Genomic DNA, 17,695 nt, shown 5'->3' with positions numbered 1-17,695 from the left:
GAATCTTCTTCAACAAACCAAAGTCTAAAAATTTTCTTGAGGATGGTGGAGGAGGATTGTAAACAATCTTTTAGAGCTTGTCAAAATTATCAAAACATTAGTTCTGAACAGAGAATGGCAATTAGGGCCCTTCGGGCCAATGATAGGATTGTAATACGGATAGCCGATAAGGGAGGTGGTGTAGTGGTACTTGACTATAAATACTACAATGAGGATGTCAAATTACAGCTGAGCGATACAGCCACTTACAACAAAAAAACATATAATCCTATGTATGAAATAAAAAACAAGGTGGACTCATTGTTGACATGTGGCCTATCTAATGGCTGGTTGGATGAACAATTGGTAAAAGTATTGACAGTTGACCATCCAATTTGTCCTATATTATACTGTATTCCAAAAATCCACAAGTCATTGGATAGGCCACCAGGTCGCCCGATAGTATCGGCAGCAAACTCGGTTTTACAACCTTTAGCACAATACATTGATTTTTTGTTACAGCCTATAGTGGTATGCAGCAGAAGCTACATACGAGATACTGGAGATTTTTTTTTCTAAACTCACACAGATTGGTGATTTACCAATTGATTTTCTGTTTGCTACAACGGATGTTTCATCCCTATATACCGTCATACCCCATTATCAAGGGGTATCAGCAGTAAGGGAAGCTGTGATTAATTTCGATTTCTGTGGTCCACCTGTCGATTTTGTTTGTGAGATGATTCATGATATTTTAACTCTGAACCACTTCCAATATGCTGATTTTTTTTATGTGCAGAATGATGGGACTGCAATGGGGTCGAATTTGGCACCAGGGGTGTAGTACGGGTGACCGGCGGTCTCCTGACCGCCGGTCACCTTACCGACGCCGGGATCCCGGCAGCATACCGACGCCAGGATCCCGGCGGGGAGGGGCGAGTGCAGCAAGCCCCTTGCGGGCTCGCTGCGCTCGCCACGCTGCGGGCTCGGTGGCGACCTGCGGTCGCCACGGGTTCTGTTCCCACTCTATGGGTGTCGTGGACACCCACGAGTGGAAATAGTCCCTGTTGGTCGGCATGCCGACCATCGGGATAGTGAGCAGTCGGGCTCACGGAGGAGGTCATGTGACTGTCGGTCAGCCGACTGGCGGTCACATGACTACCACCCGGCACTAGAGTATGCAAATATTTACATGATGCAATATGAGAGCACTCACATCTACCCCAAATATGGTCCCAGAATTCTTCACTACTATAGGTTCATTGATGACATATTTCTATTGTGGGGAGATTCCAGTGAGAGTTTTTTAGAGATAGTCCAGGACCTCAATGGACTTGATAGTCCAATTCGTTTTACAAGCAACATTCTGACCAGCCAAATCGAGTTCCTCGATGTTTCTGTGTACAAGAAAGACGGGTCTTTGGGGACTACTCTGTACCACAAGGATACGGATAGAAACATACTTTTATACTCCACCAGTCATCACCCGAAATCACTCAAAAATGGATTGCCCATTTCGCAATTTTTACGAGTCATGTGTAACAACACACAGAGTGACATGATGGAGAAGCAACTAGCCGAGATGGCAACTAGATTTTAGGAGAGAGGCTATACATTGGGTATAGTGAAGAAAGCTCTTAAGAGAGCAAGACATATCTTCACAAGTGGACAGACCAAAACCAATTTACCAGCATCCGATAGAATCAGTGACGTGCGGTGAGGTCAGGGGCTGGGGAGGCACTGCAGCTAAACACCCCCCCCTGAAAAAAAAGTGCAGTCCCCCCACACCGCTAAAACCAGCACCAGGCAGAACCAGCCAGGGGGGATAATGCCATAGCAGGAGAGACACTCAGTGTGGGGTCCCCCTGCCATGCCATTAAACACCCCCCAAACTAGTGATGAGCTGGTTCGGTTTCTCGGAAACGGAACCCCCCCAAACTTCACCCTTTTTACACGGGTCCGAGCCGTACTCGGATTCTCCCGTATGGCTCGGTTAACCCGAGCGCGCCCGAACGTCATCATCCCGCTGTTGGATTCTCGCGAGATTCGGATTCTATATAAGCAGCCGGGCGTCGCCGCCATTTTCACTCGTGCATAGGAAATGTTAGGGAGAGGACATGGCTGGCGTCCTCTCCATTATTGTTGAACTTGATTGAGCATTATTGCTTAATTGTGGGGAGGGCTGGGGAGCAGCTGTATAATATAGGAGGAGTACAGTGCAGAGTTTTGCTGATCAGTGACCACCAGTTATCCGTTCTCTGCCTGAAAAAAACGCTCCATATCTGTGCTCAGTGTGCTGCTTTATTGTGGGGACTGGGGACCACCAGTATAATATTATATAGAAGGAGTACAGTGCAGAGTTTTGCTGACCAGTGACCACCAGTATATAATATATAGCATTACGGTACAGTAGGCCACTGCTGTACCTACCTCTGTGTCGTCATTAAGTATACTATCCATCTAGATTCTATACCTGTGGTGCATTTCAGTTGTGCAGTTTGCTGACACAGTGACCACCAGTATTTATAGCAGTACGGTACGGAAGGCCACTGCTGTACCTACCTTTGTGTCGTCATTAAGTATACTATCCATCTACATTCTATACCTGTGGTGCATTTTAGTTTTGCAGTTTGCTGACACAGTGACCACCAGTATACTATATATAGCAGTACGGTACGGAAGGCCACTGCTGTACCTACCTCTGTGTCGTCATTAAGTATACTATCCATCTACATTCTATACCTGTGGTGCATTTTAGTTTTGCAGTTTGCTGACACAGTGACCACCAGTATACTATTTATAGCAGTACGGTACGGAAGGCCACTGCTGTACCTACCTCTGTGTCGTCATTAAGTATACTATCCATCTACATTCTATACCTGTGGTGCATTTTAGTTTTGCAGTTTGCTGACACAGTGACCACCAGTATACTATATATAGCAGTACGGTACGGAAGGCCACTGCTGTACCTACCTCTGTGTCATCATTAAGTATACTATCCATTTACATTCTATACCTGTGGTGAATTTTAGTTTTGCAGTTTGCTGACACAGTGACCACCAGTATACTATATATAGCAGTACGGTACGGAAGGCCACTGCTGTACCTACCTCTGTGTCATCATTAAGTATACTATCCATCTACATTTTATACCTGTGGTGTATTTTAGTTTTGCAGTTTGCTGACACAGTGACCACCAGTATACTATATATAGCAGTACGGTACGGAAGGCCACTGCTGTACCTACCTCTGTGTCGTCATTAAGTATACTATCCATCTACATTTTATACCTGTGGTGCATTTTAGTTTTGCAGTTTGCTGACACAGTGACCACCAGTATACTATATATATAGGTAGGTACAGCAGTGGCCATTCTGGTGCATTTTAGTTTTGCAGTTTGCTGACACAGTGACCACCAGTATACTATATATAGCAGTACAGTACGGAAGGCAACTGCTGTACCTACCTCTGTGTCGTCATTAAGTATACTATCCATCTACAGTCTATACCTGTGGTGCATTTTAGTTTTGCAGTTTGCTGACACAGTGACCACCAGTATACTATATATAGCAGTACGGTACGGTAGGCCACTTCTGTACCTACCTCTGTGTCGTCATTAAGTATACTATCCATCTACATTCTATACCTGTGGTGCATTTAAGTTTTGCAGTTTGCTGACACAGTGACCACCAGTATACTATATATAGCAGTACGGTACGGAAGGCCACTGCTGTACCTACCTCTGTGTCGTCATTAAGTATCCCATCCATCTACATTCTATACCTGTGGTGCATTTTAGTTTTGCAGTTTGCTGACACAGTGACCACCAGTATACTATATATAGCAGTACGGTACGGAAGGCCACTGCTGTACCTACCTCTGTGTCGTCATTAAGTATACTATCCATCTACATTCTATACCTGTGGTGCATTTTAGTTTTGCAGTTTGCTGACACAGTGACCACCAGTATATATAGCAGTACGGTACGGAAGGCCACTGCTCTACCTACCTCTGTGTCGTCAAGTATACTATCCATCCATACCTGTGGTGCATTTCAGTTGTGCGCAGTATATATAGTAGTAGGCCATTGCTATTGATACTGGCATATAATTCCACACATTAAAAATGGAGAACAAAAATGTGGAGGTTAAAATAGGGAAAGATCAAGATCCACTTCCACCTCGTGCTGAAGCTGCTGCCACTAGTCATGGCCGAGACGTTGAAATGCCATCAACGTCGTCTGCCAAGGCCAATGCCCAATGTCATAGTAGAGAGCATGTAAAGTCCAAAAAACAAAAGTTCAGTAAAATAACCCAAAAATCAAAATTGAAAGCATCCGATGAGAAGCGTAAACTTGCCAATATGCCATTTACGACACGGAGTGGCGAGGAACGGCTGAGGCCCTGGCCTATGTTCATGGCTAGTGGTTCAGATTCGCATGGGGATTGAAGCACTCATCCTCTCGCTAGAAAAATGAAAAGACTTAAGCTGGCAAAAGCACAGCAAAGAACTGTGCGTTCTTCTAAATCACAAATCCCCAAGGAGAGTCCAATTGTGTCGGTTGCGATGCCTGACCTTCCCAACACTGGACGGGAAGAGCTTGCACCTTCCACCATTTGCACGACCCCTGCAAGTGCTGAAAGGAGCACCCGCAGTCCAGTTCCTGAGAGTCAAATTGAAGATGTCACTGTTGAAGTACACCAGGATGAGGATATGGGTGTTGCTGGCGCTGGGGAGGAAATTGACAAGGAGGATTCTGATGGTGAGGTGGTTTGTTTAAGTCAGGCACCCGGGGAGACACCTGTTGTCCGTGGGACGAATATGGCCATTGACATGCCTGGTCAAAATACAATAAAAATCAGCTCTTCGGTGTGGAATTATTTCAACACAAATGCGGACAACAGGTGTCAAGCCGTGTGTTGCCTTTGTCAAGCTGTAATAAGTAGGGGTAAGGACGTTACCACCTCGGAACATCCTCCCTTATACATCACCTGCAGCGCATTCATCATTAGTCAGTGACAAGTTCAAAAACTTTGGGTGACAGCGGAAGCAGTCCACTGACCAGTAAATCCCTTCCTCTTGTAACCAAGCTCCTGCAAACCACACCACCAACTCCCTCAGTGTCAATTTCCTCCTTACCCAGGAAAGCCAATAGTCCTGCAGGCCATGTCACTGGCAAGTCTGACGAGTCCTCTCCTGCCTGGGATTTCTCCGATGCATCCTTGAGTGTAACGCCTACTGCTGCTGGCACTGCTGTTGTAGCTGCTGGGAGTCGATCGTCATCCCAGAGGGGAAGTCGGAAGACCACTTGTACTACTTCCAGTAAGCAATTGACTGTCCAACAGTCCTTTGCGAGGAAGATGAAATATCACAGCAGTCATCCTGCTGCAAAGCAGATAACTCAGGCCTTGGCAGCCTGGGCGGTGAGAAACGTGGTTCCGGTATCCACCGTTAATTCAGAAGCAACTAGAGACTTGATTGAGGTACTGTGTCCCCGGTACCAAATACCATCTAGGTTCCATTTCTCTAGGCAGGCGATACCGAAAATGTACACAAACCTCAGAAAAAGAGTCACCAGTGTCCTAAAAAATGCTGTTGTACCCAATGTCCACTTAACCACGGACATGTGGACAAGTGGAGCAGGGCAGACTCAGGACTATATGACTGTGACAGCCCACTGGGTAGATGTATTGCCTCCCGCAGCAAGAACAGCAGCGGCGGCACCAGTAGCAGCATCTCGCAAACGCCAACTCGTTCCTAGGCAGGCTACGCTTTGTATCACCGCTTTCCAGAAGAGGCACACAGCTGACAACTTCTTACGGAAACTGAGGAACATCATCGCAGAATGGCTTACCCCAATTGGACTCTCCTGGGGATTTGTGACATTGGACAACGCCACCAATATTGTGCGTGCATTACATCTGGGCAAATTCCAGCACGTCCCATGTTTTGCACATACATTGAATTTGGTGGTGCAGAATTATTTAAAAAACGACAGGGGCGTGCAAGAGATTCTGTCGGTGGCCCGAAGAATTGCGGGCCACTTTCGGCATTCAGCCACCGCGTACAGAAGACTGGAGCACCACCAAACAGTCCTGAACCTGCCCTGCCATCATCTGAAGCAAGAGGTGGTAACGAGGTGGAATTCAACCCTCTATATGCTTCAGAGGATGGAGGAGCAGCAAAAGGCCATTCAAGCCTATACATCTGCCCACGATATAGGCAAAGGAGGGGGAATGCACCTGACTCAAGCACAGTGGAGAATGATTTCAACGTTGTGCAAGGTTCTGCAACCCTTTGAACTTGCCACACGTGAAGTCAGTTCAGACACTGCCAGCCTGAGTCAGGTCATTCCCCTCATCAGGCTTTTGCTGAAGAAGCTGGAGACATTGAAGGAGGAGCTAAAACAGAGCGATTCCGCTAGGCATGTGGGACTTGTGGATGGAGCCCTTAATTCGCTTAACCAGGATTCACGGATGGTCAATCTGTTGAAATCAGAGCACTACATTTTGGCCACCGTGCTCGATCCTAGATTTAAAACCTACGTTGTATCTCTCTTTCTGGAAGACACAAGTCTGCAGAGGTTCAAAGACCTGCTGGTGAGAAAATTGTCAAGTCAAGCGGAACGTGACCCGTCAACATCTCCTACTTCACATTCTCCCGCAACTGGGGGTGCGAGGAAAAGGCTAAGAATTCTGAGCCCACCCGCTGGCGGTGATGCAGGGCAGTCTGGAGCGAGTGCTGACATCTGGTCCGGACTGAGGGACCTGCCAACGATTACTGACATGTCGTCTACTGTCACTTCATATGATTCTCTAACCATTGAAAGAATGGTGGAGGATTATATGAGTGACCGCATCCAAGTCAGACAGTCCGTACGTATATTGGCAGGAAAAAGAGGCAATTTGGAGGCCCTTGCACAAACTGGCTTTATTCTACCCAAGTTGCTCTCCCTCCAGTGTGTACTCCGAAAGAGTGTTTAGTGCAGCCGCTCACCTTGTCAGCAATCGGCGTACGAGGTTACTTCCAGAAAATGTGGAGAAGATTATGTTCATCAAAATGAATTATAATCAATTCCTCCGTGGAGACATTCACCAGCAGCAATTGCCTCCACAAAGTACACAGGGACCTGAGATGGTGGATTCCAGTGGGGACGAATTAATAATCTGTGAGGAGGGGGATGTACACAGTGAAAGGGGTTAGGAATCGGAGGATGATTATGAGGTGGACATCTTGCCTCTGTAGAGCCAGTTTGTGCAAGGAGAGAGTGATTGCTTCTTTTTTTGGTGGGGGCCCAAACCAACCAGTCATTTCAGTCACAGTCGTGTGGCAGACCCTGTCGCTGAAATGATGGGTTCGTTAAAGTGTGCATGTCCTGTTTATACAACATAAGGGTGGGTGGGAGGGCCCAAGGACAATTCCATCTTGCACCTCTTTTTTCTTTAATTTTTCTTTGCATCATGTGCTGTTTGGGGACAATTTTTTTAAGTGCCATCCTGCCTGACACTGCAGTGCCACTCCTAGATGGGCCAGGTGTTTGTGTCGGCCACTTGTGTCGCTTAGCTTAGTCACACAGCGACCTTGGTGCACCTCTTTTTTTCTTTGCATCATGTGCTGTTTGGGGACAATTTTTTTGAGGTGCCATCCTGCCTGACACTGCAGTGCCACTCCTAGATGGGCCAGGTGTTTGTGTCGGCCACTTGTGTCGCTTAGCTTAGTCACACAGCGACCTTGGTGCGCCTCTTTTTTTCTTTGCATCATGTGCTGTTTGGGGACTATTTTTTTGAAGTGCCATCCTGCCTGACACTGCAGTGCCACTCCTAGATGGGCCAGGTGTTTGCGTCGGCCACTTGTGTCGCTTAGCTTAGCCATCCAGTGACCTCGGTGCAAATTTTAGGACTAAAAATAATATTGTGAGGTGCGAGGTGTTTAGAATAGACTGGAAATGAGTGGAAATTATGGTTATTGAGGTTAATAATACTATGGGATCAAAATGACCCCCAAATTCTATGATTTAAGCTGTTTTTTAGGGTTTTTTGTAAAAAACACCCGAATCCAAAACACACCCGAATCCGACAAAAAATTTTCGGTGAGGTTTTGCCAAAACGCGTCCGAATCCAAAACACGGTCGCGGAACCGAATCCAAAACCAAAACACAAAACCCGAAAAATGTCCGGTGCACATCACTACCCCAAACTAGTCAACCCAGGGCTGGAATTCCTCGGAAAGTGGGGCCCCCAAAAAATCAAAATGGGGTCCCCCCTCCCGAGCAACAACCAGCACTGGGCTGATAGCCCAGTGCTATGCCCCGCACCCCTGGTGGCGGTGGGTGCGGGGTTCATTGTATGCTAATACTGTTCTTTACAGGTGGCCTACAGGTCCCAGCTAGCCTGCCCCAGCATGCTGGCACTTGAAGAACCACAAGTGCCAGCATGCCCGGACATAAATGGCCAACTGGCACCTGTAGTCCACCTGCAAATAATAGTAATATTGTTCTTTACAGGTGGCCTACAGGTCTTAGCAAGCCTGCCCCAGCATGCTGTCACTTGGAGAACCACAAGTGCCAGCATGCCCGGACATAAAGGTCCCGCTGGCACCTGTAGTCCACCTGTAAAGAAAATATAAAAAAACCACTACACGTTCTTTAAAAAACCTTTATTCCAGAGTCTTCACCTGGTGGGCGGCGGCTGCTAAGCTCTTTTGCATAGACGCCGCCCATGCAGGACTTCCAGGGCGTCTTCGGTCTTCAGGAGCTCTTCTCTGCTCCTCCTCCGCCGTCAGACTGACAGCCGCTGCCTCGCGCTGACTTATATAAGTCAGCGTGAGGGGGCGGGGTGATGACGCGGCAAGCCATAATTGGCTCGCTGCGGCCATCTTGAAATTAAAAAATTACGCTGAGGCGCCATTTTTGAAATGGGTACCGCTTCTGCTGCCAAACTCTGCACAATGGCCCTGAATGCCGCATCCCGCCGCCGCTACCGCCGCCCGCATCTCCGCCGCCAGCACCTCCGCCGCCCGGCCCGCTGCATCCAGCACCTCCGCCGCCACCGACTCCCACACAGTGATTGACAGCGGATCCAGTAATGGATCCGCTGGCCAATCACTGTGGCCTCACTCACAGGGGCGTGCTTTCATAGGTTGAAAGCACGTTTCTGTACGAAAGCAGCACCTCTAATGGTGCCGCTTTCCCATGTTATTTCAATGGGACTTTCCTGCCCAATGCTAGGCCTCGCCCGCCCCCGCCCCCCGCTCCCATATCTTTTCCCAATCACTACGGGAGGCACCACGATCGGTGCCTCCCAAACTAATTATTCACACTTTAATGATAAGTAAAATAATAAAGAAGATACTTATGTGTCATAAGTATCTTCTTTGTATTATTTTACTCATTAATGACAGGGGAGGCACTGCCTCCCCTGCCTCCCCTGACTGCACGTCCCTGGATAGAATGGTCATCACCACCCGATTCGATATCAACGCACCAGCCTTTGCACGATCAGTCAATAAACATTGGTCAATAATTGCTACAGACAAGATGTTTAAAAGTATAGAGAAAAAGCCCCTACTATCTTTTGCTCAGGGTCCAAATATTAAACAATTATTGATTCAACCAACTAAGAACTTTGAAGCTAAATCCAATTCGACTTGGTTGAACCCCCCCAAAAATAGGGTGCTTCCCTGTATCGGCTGCACAACATGTAAAAACATGCTGACTGGAAAGATTTTCTCTCACCCACACATGGGCAGGAAACTTGCCATTAGACAACATGTGACATGCACGACTGACCATGTTGTATACATATTGATGTGCCCATGTGGCCTCTATTATGTCGTCAAGACTGTCACCTCATTTCGCGAAAGATGGCAAACCACCGCTTGTCCATAAGACAAGCCATGATAAATAAGAGTAGTGACAAACCTGTGGCGCGCCATTTCTTGACGAATGAACACCAACTAGCATCCCTTAAGAGTATGATAACTGACCATATTCCTAAGAAAATAAGGGGAGGTGACAGAAGCCGTATGTTGCTTCAAAGGGAGGCAAAATGGATTTTTAAATTAGATACTAAGTCACCTGAAAGTATAAAATTACCGTTGCTTCTTGTGATGTTAGCAGCACAGTACAGAGCACTAATTTGGTTAGCATTGGACTAAATAAGTTTTTTTCTTTTTCATTTTAGTTTTGAGTATTAATCTTGTGATGTAAGTCATTAATGTTTATTTTCTTTGATTATTAGGTGACTATAGGATGGTTCGGGTCTGCATATACAGCTTGAAATTACACGTCCAGATGGGTCATTGTTTAATATCTGAGTATTGCTTTTGGGCACTCCAAGGGATAGGCTGGGATAGAATAGGAGCTGGACATGAATGGTTATACCTGATTCCCATATAGAGAAGAGACAGAATATAAGTATAATAAGTCATTTTTAGTCTATGGTACAGCAGGTGGCTGATTATTGTATGCTATAAACTCTGAGCGTGTTAAAAGGATCACTCCTGATTGGCGCCCCCCAAATGAAATATTAATGAGCAGTTGAGATAGTGGCCTTGCGCTGTGGGGACAGAGGGGTGGTGTTACATGGGTTGAGACCTGTGTTTCGCTGTGCCCAGTAACCATAACAAAGGCCACAACACTGGGTTAGCTGCTAAGAGCCATCACAGGAAGTGACGTGCACCAGGTGGAAAGCACAACCTGGAAGTGCGGGAGCCCGTGGAACGCACAACGCTTCCTGCTCAGTGGGAGTTGTGCTGCAATTTGGTAACAGGAAATGCCTCTGCGGGTGAGCGCATGCGCAGTGAGGTGACACGCACGCCGGAGGGATGGGAGCAACAAGTCAGCACACCTGTAAGTATTTTTATAATGAAGCTGTATTATTTAAGTAAGGGTTCAGGTAACTTACTTTCTCAGATGGCTCCTGACTATTTGGGTGGTGATGACTGGATGTATTGGTCTCTAATGCTCATTTACTGACCGAAGTTGACAGACGGATAAGTGATATTTTTGATCTTGCTATCATTATGTTTCAAGCTGGATATGCAGGCACAGTGATTGCCATGGTGTTTGTTTATATAACTTTTGAGGACATTTGAAACTGAGCCACCTGTATGATATGCCTTGGAGTGCCCTGTCTGGGTGAAAATAAAAACGAGATGATTGAGTGCCCTTTTTAAACATTTATATATATATATATATATATATATAGATGAAGCATGAAAAAAGCGGCACTCAAAGTCTGGTGAAGAAGTTAAATATATTTCACACGTAGTGGTGAACCGACGTTTCGGGGACCAAGCGCCCCTTTTTCAAGGTGAACAACAGTGTATACAAGAAAAACATACCTTTTAAAGAAGAAGAAATGCCCGCCAAGTGCTCCTGATCACGCCCGCCCGGCCGCTCGTGGTTCGTCTTCCGCTCCGGCACATCTAGATGACGTCATGTTCAGCGCGCCCTACGTGCGCGTCATTGCCATGGTTACCCGATGTAATCTTCGGCCGGGCTGCGGCGCTGATTGGAAAAATATGTACAGTTTGTGACATCAAAAATTACAGAACCAGCCACCACTAAATAAAATTATTGCAATAAGGTGATACTTGAGCAAATGGGTGTTATATGCAAACCTATTGGGAAATGAAAATGAACAGGAAGTACACTCAAAACAATGGTCCACATGGCTGACTGGGTGGTAATTCTATTTAGACAGACTGGTGTGGAATGGATGTGAGGTGAAAATTCCATTGCTATATATATAACAGTGGGATTGTAACCATGAGCAACCCTAAACACCGAAAGGTTTTTTTAAAAAGTGTCTTTTTTGGAAATAATGAGCTTTCATATATTAATTAAGAAGTTTGAGTGCCCTTTGACTACAAAGTTTATATATATATATATATATATATATTGATGGGGGAAAGCTTATCGGCGCTTAACCGCGATACCAAATTGTACTAGAATGTAGTCCAGGATATTTATGAATGAGCAAAAAAAGTCTCCTTTTTCTAGACACTCCCTTTGTAATATTCGGGCGTCAGCTACACCTTAAAGAGAGAAGCATTGGTAAGGTGCTTCATGTATAGTGTAAAAGAAAAAGAGGATAAGGTGGTTTTAAGCGACCAGTGGTGTCTAATACTAAGAGGAGACTCAAATTTAAAAGAAAATATTTTTAATAAATCTAATAGGCACCGATAAAAGCAAATAAAATAGTAGCCCTATTACAAGGAGCCAAAAAAGTTACTAAAACTGTATTTAAGACATAAGTTAGTATAAAATTAATAATACGAACTTAAATAAGACAGGAGGAAAAAACGTCCTAATAGTAAAAAATTGGACATAAGATCAGCATAAAAAAGTATATAAATAAGGTTCTTAGCTTTTTGAGAGGGTATGTATCATAGCACCCAACGCGTTTCGTCCTATCTGGACTTCATCAAGGGGTGACAAACAACTGGGACAGCTCATCTATGTATACCTGTATTAGTAAGGAAGTGATAGCTACATCACTTCCTGTCAATTAACAGGTGTCAGATTTCATATACTGTTTAAACATTTAAAACGTAATGACAATACTCCTACAGCATAGTATCACTATGCTGTGTAAAACCGCTTTGAAGATAACTGTTTTCTGTGTGTTAGAGTTTATGAAACACACTGGTAAAGTTTAAAGTCCCGGACTTCCTGTCCGGATCGCGGGTGACGTCACGTCCGCCCCACTTCCGGCGTCCGGCATTCTTCATTGCGCATGCGCCGAGTGCGGGTTGTGGAGAGTTCCTGTCCGACATTAAATGCGCATGCGCCTGTTCTCCCATCTAGTAACAGTGGTTGGAAACGTGTATATAGTAGCGGCGGCCATTTTCTTGGAGTGCATTCCCCCAGGCATCTAGTTGTACAGTCATGTGGTCGCGGCGGCCATTTTGGATGCGATTGTTCATAATGGAAATGAGTTCATAGCCGAGAATAAAGAAAAAACATGATTCAGAAAAAATGTTTATGCGAATATTGCGTATTTCTATTCAATTCTACTGGTATCTCTGGTCCCAGGTACAGGAATACTTTAAACAGCCAGTGCAATTAGATGTCTAGCTGATAATTAGAATAACAGCATAAAGGGCAAAAAGACATCGATTATTTCATAATGTAGTCAGGTGAGGTTTAATAGTGCTTATAATTTCTAGTCATATACTAGTATAGCTTAGGCCAAAAAGTGAGTATGAATATAATCATTCTCAAGTGTAAGATAGTATAGCAGCAGACACACTGATTCACAACGAGCAAAGTGCAGGTATTAGCATGGTATATGTGTATTAAAAGCATTAAAAGCATTAAAAGCATATTTGCACCGAAGCTCCCATGGGAGGGTGATAGAGGGTATATTAGTTAATACAATAGCCTCTTAGCCCTTGCTCAAGAGAATTACAGCACCCAGTCTTCCATGATGGTTCCCCATCTATGTACTAGTTGGGCCCAGCACTGCTTGGCTTCCAAGATCGAGCCCTTGCTCAAGAGAATTACAGCACCCAGTCTTCCATGATGGTTCCCCATCTATGTACTAGTTGGGCCCAGCACTGCTTGGCTTCCAAGATCGAACGGAGTTGGGCATCTCCAGTGTGGTATGGCTGTAGTATTGGCGTGGTTTACGGAGGTATCATAATAACGGCGTGGTAGAAGTAGTGAACGTAGTGGCAATAGCAGAAAGTAAGGAAGAGACAGGTTGCCCAAATCAGAAAAATAAGTGCGGTCAGCTTACGTTACAGAAAGGGTGCTATTTCATAGCCTTCATTGAAGCCATCTGGATGCAAGGTGTTGAGTTCAAAGATACAGAGCATTTCCCTTTTCGATAAAAGATTGGAGAGATCACCGCCTCTCTCGCCCAATGAGACTAGCTCAATGCCCTTGAAGGTTAGTTCGTCAGGATCCGAGTCGTGGCAAGCATGGAAGTGTTTCGGTACTGCGTGTGTTAGTACTTTGTTTTTAATGTTTCTTATATGTTCCTGTATACGGATTTTTAAAGGTCTTTTCGTTTTCCCTATGTACTTCATCCCACATGAGCACTCCAGCATGTAAATCACTGACACCGTATTACAGTTGATAAACTGCTTGATCTTGTACTCTTTTGATCCATTGGTATTTTTGAAGGTTTTCCTAGTAGGGTGTACGTACCGGCATATATTGCAGCAGCCGCATTTATAACATCCAACGCATTTGGGCATGTTTGGTCGTACTTCCGGGTTCCTCAGCATGCTTGGTGCCACCAGATCTTTGAGGTTTTGCGACTTCCTAAATACCACTAGGGGATCCTTGGGGAGATAGTCCTTTAAAATAGGATCCATAAAGGAGGATGTTCCAGTGTTTCTTAAGGGTTTTCTTAATAATATTCTCATGTCTGCTGTATGTGGTGATAAAACGCACTGTGTCATCTCCTTTTTCCTTTGTTTTATATTTCAGAAGTTGTTTCCTCTCCAAATTCTTGGCCTTCAGATTTGCTTCTTCCAGGAGATGGTTCGGATAGCCTTTTTCCCTGAATCTTTCAGTGTATACCTGTAGTTGCTGATCTCGGTCTTCAGTATCCTTACAGTTCCGAGCAATTCTGTTGAACTGTGAAAAGGGGATATTATTCTTCCATTGTTGACTGTGATTGCTTCGGTAATGTACATAGCTGTTCATATCCACTTCCTTAACGTAGTTCTATGTGATCACTTCATTGCCTGTGTGTGTCAGAACCAGATCAAGGAATTCTATCTTCTCTGTGCTTTCCTTCGCAGTGAATTGAAGATTCATGGAATTGTTAGATAAATACGTAAAAAATTCCTTAAAACTCATAACATCACCGTCCCAAACAAGTAAAATGTCATCTATGTAGCGTTTATAAAATGCGATATTTTGTTGGAACGGGTGGTCCTTAAACATGTACTCGTTTTCCCAATTCCCCATAAAAAGATTAGCGAAACTGGGTGCGAAAATAGTCCCCATGGCGGTTCCACAGATTTGTAAAAAGTAAGTATCTAAAAATTTAAAATAATTCCTTTTCAGAATAAAATTCATCAGTTCACATAGAAAGATTCTGTGCTCCTCTGTAATCTCGGCATCTTTCTTCAGAAATCCATTGCAGGCCTCTACACCCATGTTGTGTTCTATGCAGGTGTAGAGCGACTGGACATCTATGGTGATCCACCGATAGGTGTCTTTCCATTCAAATGAATCCATCAGGTTGAGAACAGATGTTGTGTCTTTTAAAAAGGCTGGCAGATTTACCACGTTTCCTTAGAAATATATCCACGTATTCGGACAAATGTGATGTCAGTGAATCTATCCCGGCCACAATGGGTCTCCCTGGGGGATTCGTCATGGATTTATGCACCTTTGGTAGAAAGTAGAATATGGGGGTGGTGGGGTTGGAGTTGAGCAGGTACTGGTACTCTTCTTTGGTTAAGATCTCGCATCTGAATGCTTTCAAAAGTATGGTTCTTAATTCCTCCACGAAACCATCTTTTGGATCTCCCGGGAGTGGGGTGTACGAAGTTCTATCCCCCAAAAGTCTGTTCGCTTCTGCAACGTATGCCTCCCGGTCCATGATGACCAACCCCCCCCCCCTTTATCAGCAGATTTTATAACATTGTTTTTGTTGTCCTGGAGTTCCTTGATCGCCTTTGTTTCTCTGTTCATGAGATTCTTCTCCTTAATAGTCTCCATTTCAGTTTCACATAGATCTTTTTTCACTAGATCATAAAAAATGCCCACATTGTGGCCCTTTGATTCCAGCGGGTAGAACTTTGAAGTGGGTTTCAGTCCTGATTTGGATTGATCATAGTTTCGAATGGCCGCGTTTTCCTTTTTAAGAAAGTGCCTCTTGAGTGTTAACTTCCTTACGAATTTATTTAAATCTATGAAGACGTCAAACTTGTTCATGCCTTTCGTAGGTGCGTAGGAGAGTCCTTTATTCAATAGTGAACTTTCATATTCTGTTAATGTGTGGCTTGATAAGTTGAATATACCTTTATTTGTCGGATGTCCTAGTGGAGGTGTCTTCTTTTGCTGTTGTACAGATTTGTTCCTCCTGCCCCCTCGACATCCTCTTCTTCTACTAATCTTCTTTTTAGGGGTGTTGTGCTCGTAACTTTTTCTTTCGGAATATTTCTTGTCATGGTTTTGAACCGTGCGTTCTTGCCTGGTGATAAAAAATCCTCCTCATTAGCCGAATTCATTCTTTGTAATGCGGAAAACCTGTTGGTAGTTTGTATAATCTGTCTCCTCTGTGTATGGTTTCTTCCATTCTCCATAACTCTTCTTGGTACAGATTGCCAGTATTCCCTCTTTGCTCTTAGGTCAGTCTTGTCATTTCCATCAAATCTACTCCAATTCTTAATTTTGTTATTCTCATAATCTTGCTTGTCCCGTATGAATTTCTTTCCTTTATTCCTTACAACCTCATCTTCAACTTGCTCAAGTTTCCTATTCAGTACTTTTTTGTTGATCTTAAAATCCTCTTTGTCCTTGAATACTTCCAATTTAGTTTCAGTCTCTTTAATTTCTGTTTCCAGGGTGGAGATGATGCGTTTCTTTTCCGTCACCAAGATTTTCATTAATTTTATTGAACAGCTGTGGAGTGCGTTGTCCCATTCTTTCATGAATTCAGGGTTCTCCGCTCCAAATGTGGGTTGTTTGGTGATTCTGAGGCCCCTGGGAATTCGGTCCACGCTTATGCAGTGCTCCAACTCTTTCACGTCCCGTATACAGGAACATATAAGAAACATTAAAATCAAAGTACTAACACACTCAGTACCGAAACACTTCCATGTTTGCCACGACACGGATCCTGACGAACTAACCTTCAAGGGCATTGAGCTAGTCTCATTGGGCGAGAGAGGCGGTGATCTCTCCAATCTTTTATCGAAAAGGGAAATGTTCTGGATCTTTGAACTCAACACCTTGCATCCAGATGGCTTCAATGAAGGCTATGAAATAGCCCCCTTTCTGTAACGTAAGCTGACCGCACTTATTCTTCCGATTTGGGCAACCTGTCTCTTCCTTACTTTCTGCTATTGCCACTACGTTCACTACTTCTACCACGCCGTTATTATGATACCTCCGTAAACCACGCCAATACTACAGCCATACCACACTGGAGATGCCCAACTCCGTTCGATCTTGGAAGCCAAGCAGTGCTGGGCCAAACTAGTACATAGATGGGGAACCATCATGGAAGACTGGGTGCTGTAATTCTCTTGAGCAAGGGCTAAGAGGCTATTGTATTAACTAATATACCCTCTATCACCCTCCCATGGGAGCTTCGGTGCAAATATGCTTTTAATGCTTTTAATGCTTTTAATACACATATACCATGCTAATACCTGCACTTTGCTCATTGTGAATCAGTGTGTCTGCTGCTATACTATCTTCCACTTGAGAATGATTATATTCATACTCACTTTTTGGCCTAAGCTATACTAGTATATGACTAGAAATTACCAGCACTATTAAACCTCACCTGACTACATTATGAAATAATCGATGTCTTCTTGCCCTTTATGCTGTTATTCTAATTATCAGCTAGACATCTAATTGCACTGGCTGTTTAAAGTATTCCTGTACCTGGGACCAGAGATACCAGTAGAATTGAATAGAAATATGCAATATTCGCATAAACATTTTTTCTGAATCACGTTTTTTCTTTATTCTCGGCTATGAACTCATTTCCATTATGAACAATCGCATCCAAAA

General features: G+C 44.4%; 2 pseudogenes; one reads left to right on the top strand and one right to left on the bottom strand.

Annotated features, from left to right (window-relative positions):
- Positions 1-13,482: 13,482 nt before the first annotated feature.
- LOC134947934 (5S ribosomal RNA) lies at positions 13,483-13,601 on the bottom strand (annotated as a pseudogene).
- Positions 13,602-17,078: 3,477 nt separating this feature from the next.
- Positions 17,079-17,197, top strand: LOC134945799 (5S ribosomal RNA; annotated as a pseudogene).
- Positions 17,198-17,695: the final 498 nt, after the last annotated feature.

The sequence above is a fragment of the Pseudophryne corroboree genome, chromosome 1 (assembly GCF_028390025.1).
Source record: "Pseudophryne corroboree isolate aPseCor3 chromosome 1, aPseCor3.hap2, whole genome shotgun sequence".
Lineage (NCBI taxonomy): Eukaryota > Metazoa > Chordata > Amphibia > Anura > Myobatrachidae > Pseudophryne > Pseudophryne corroboree.
This window is presented reverse-complemented; position numbering and strand designations above follow the sequence as displayed.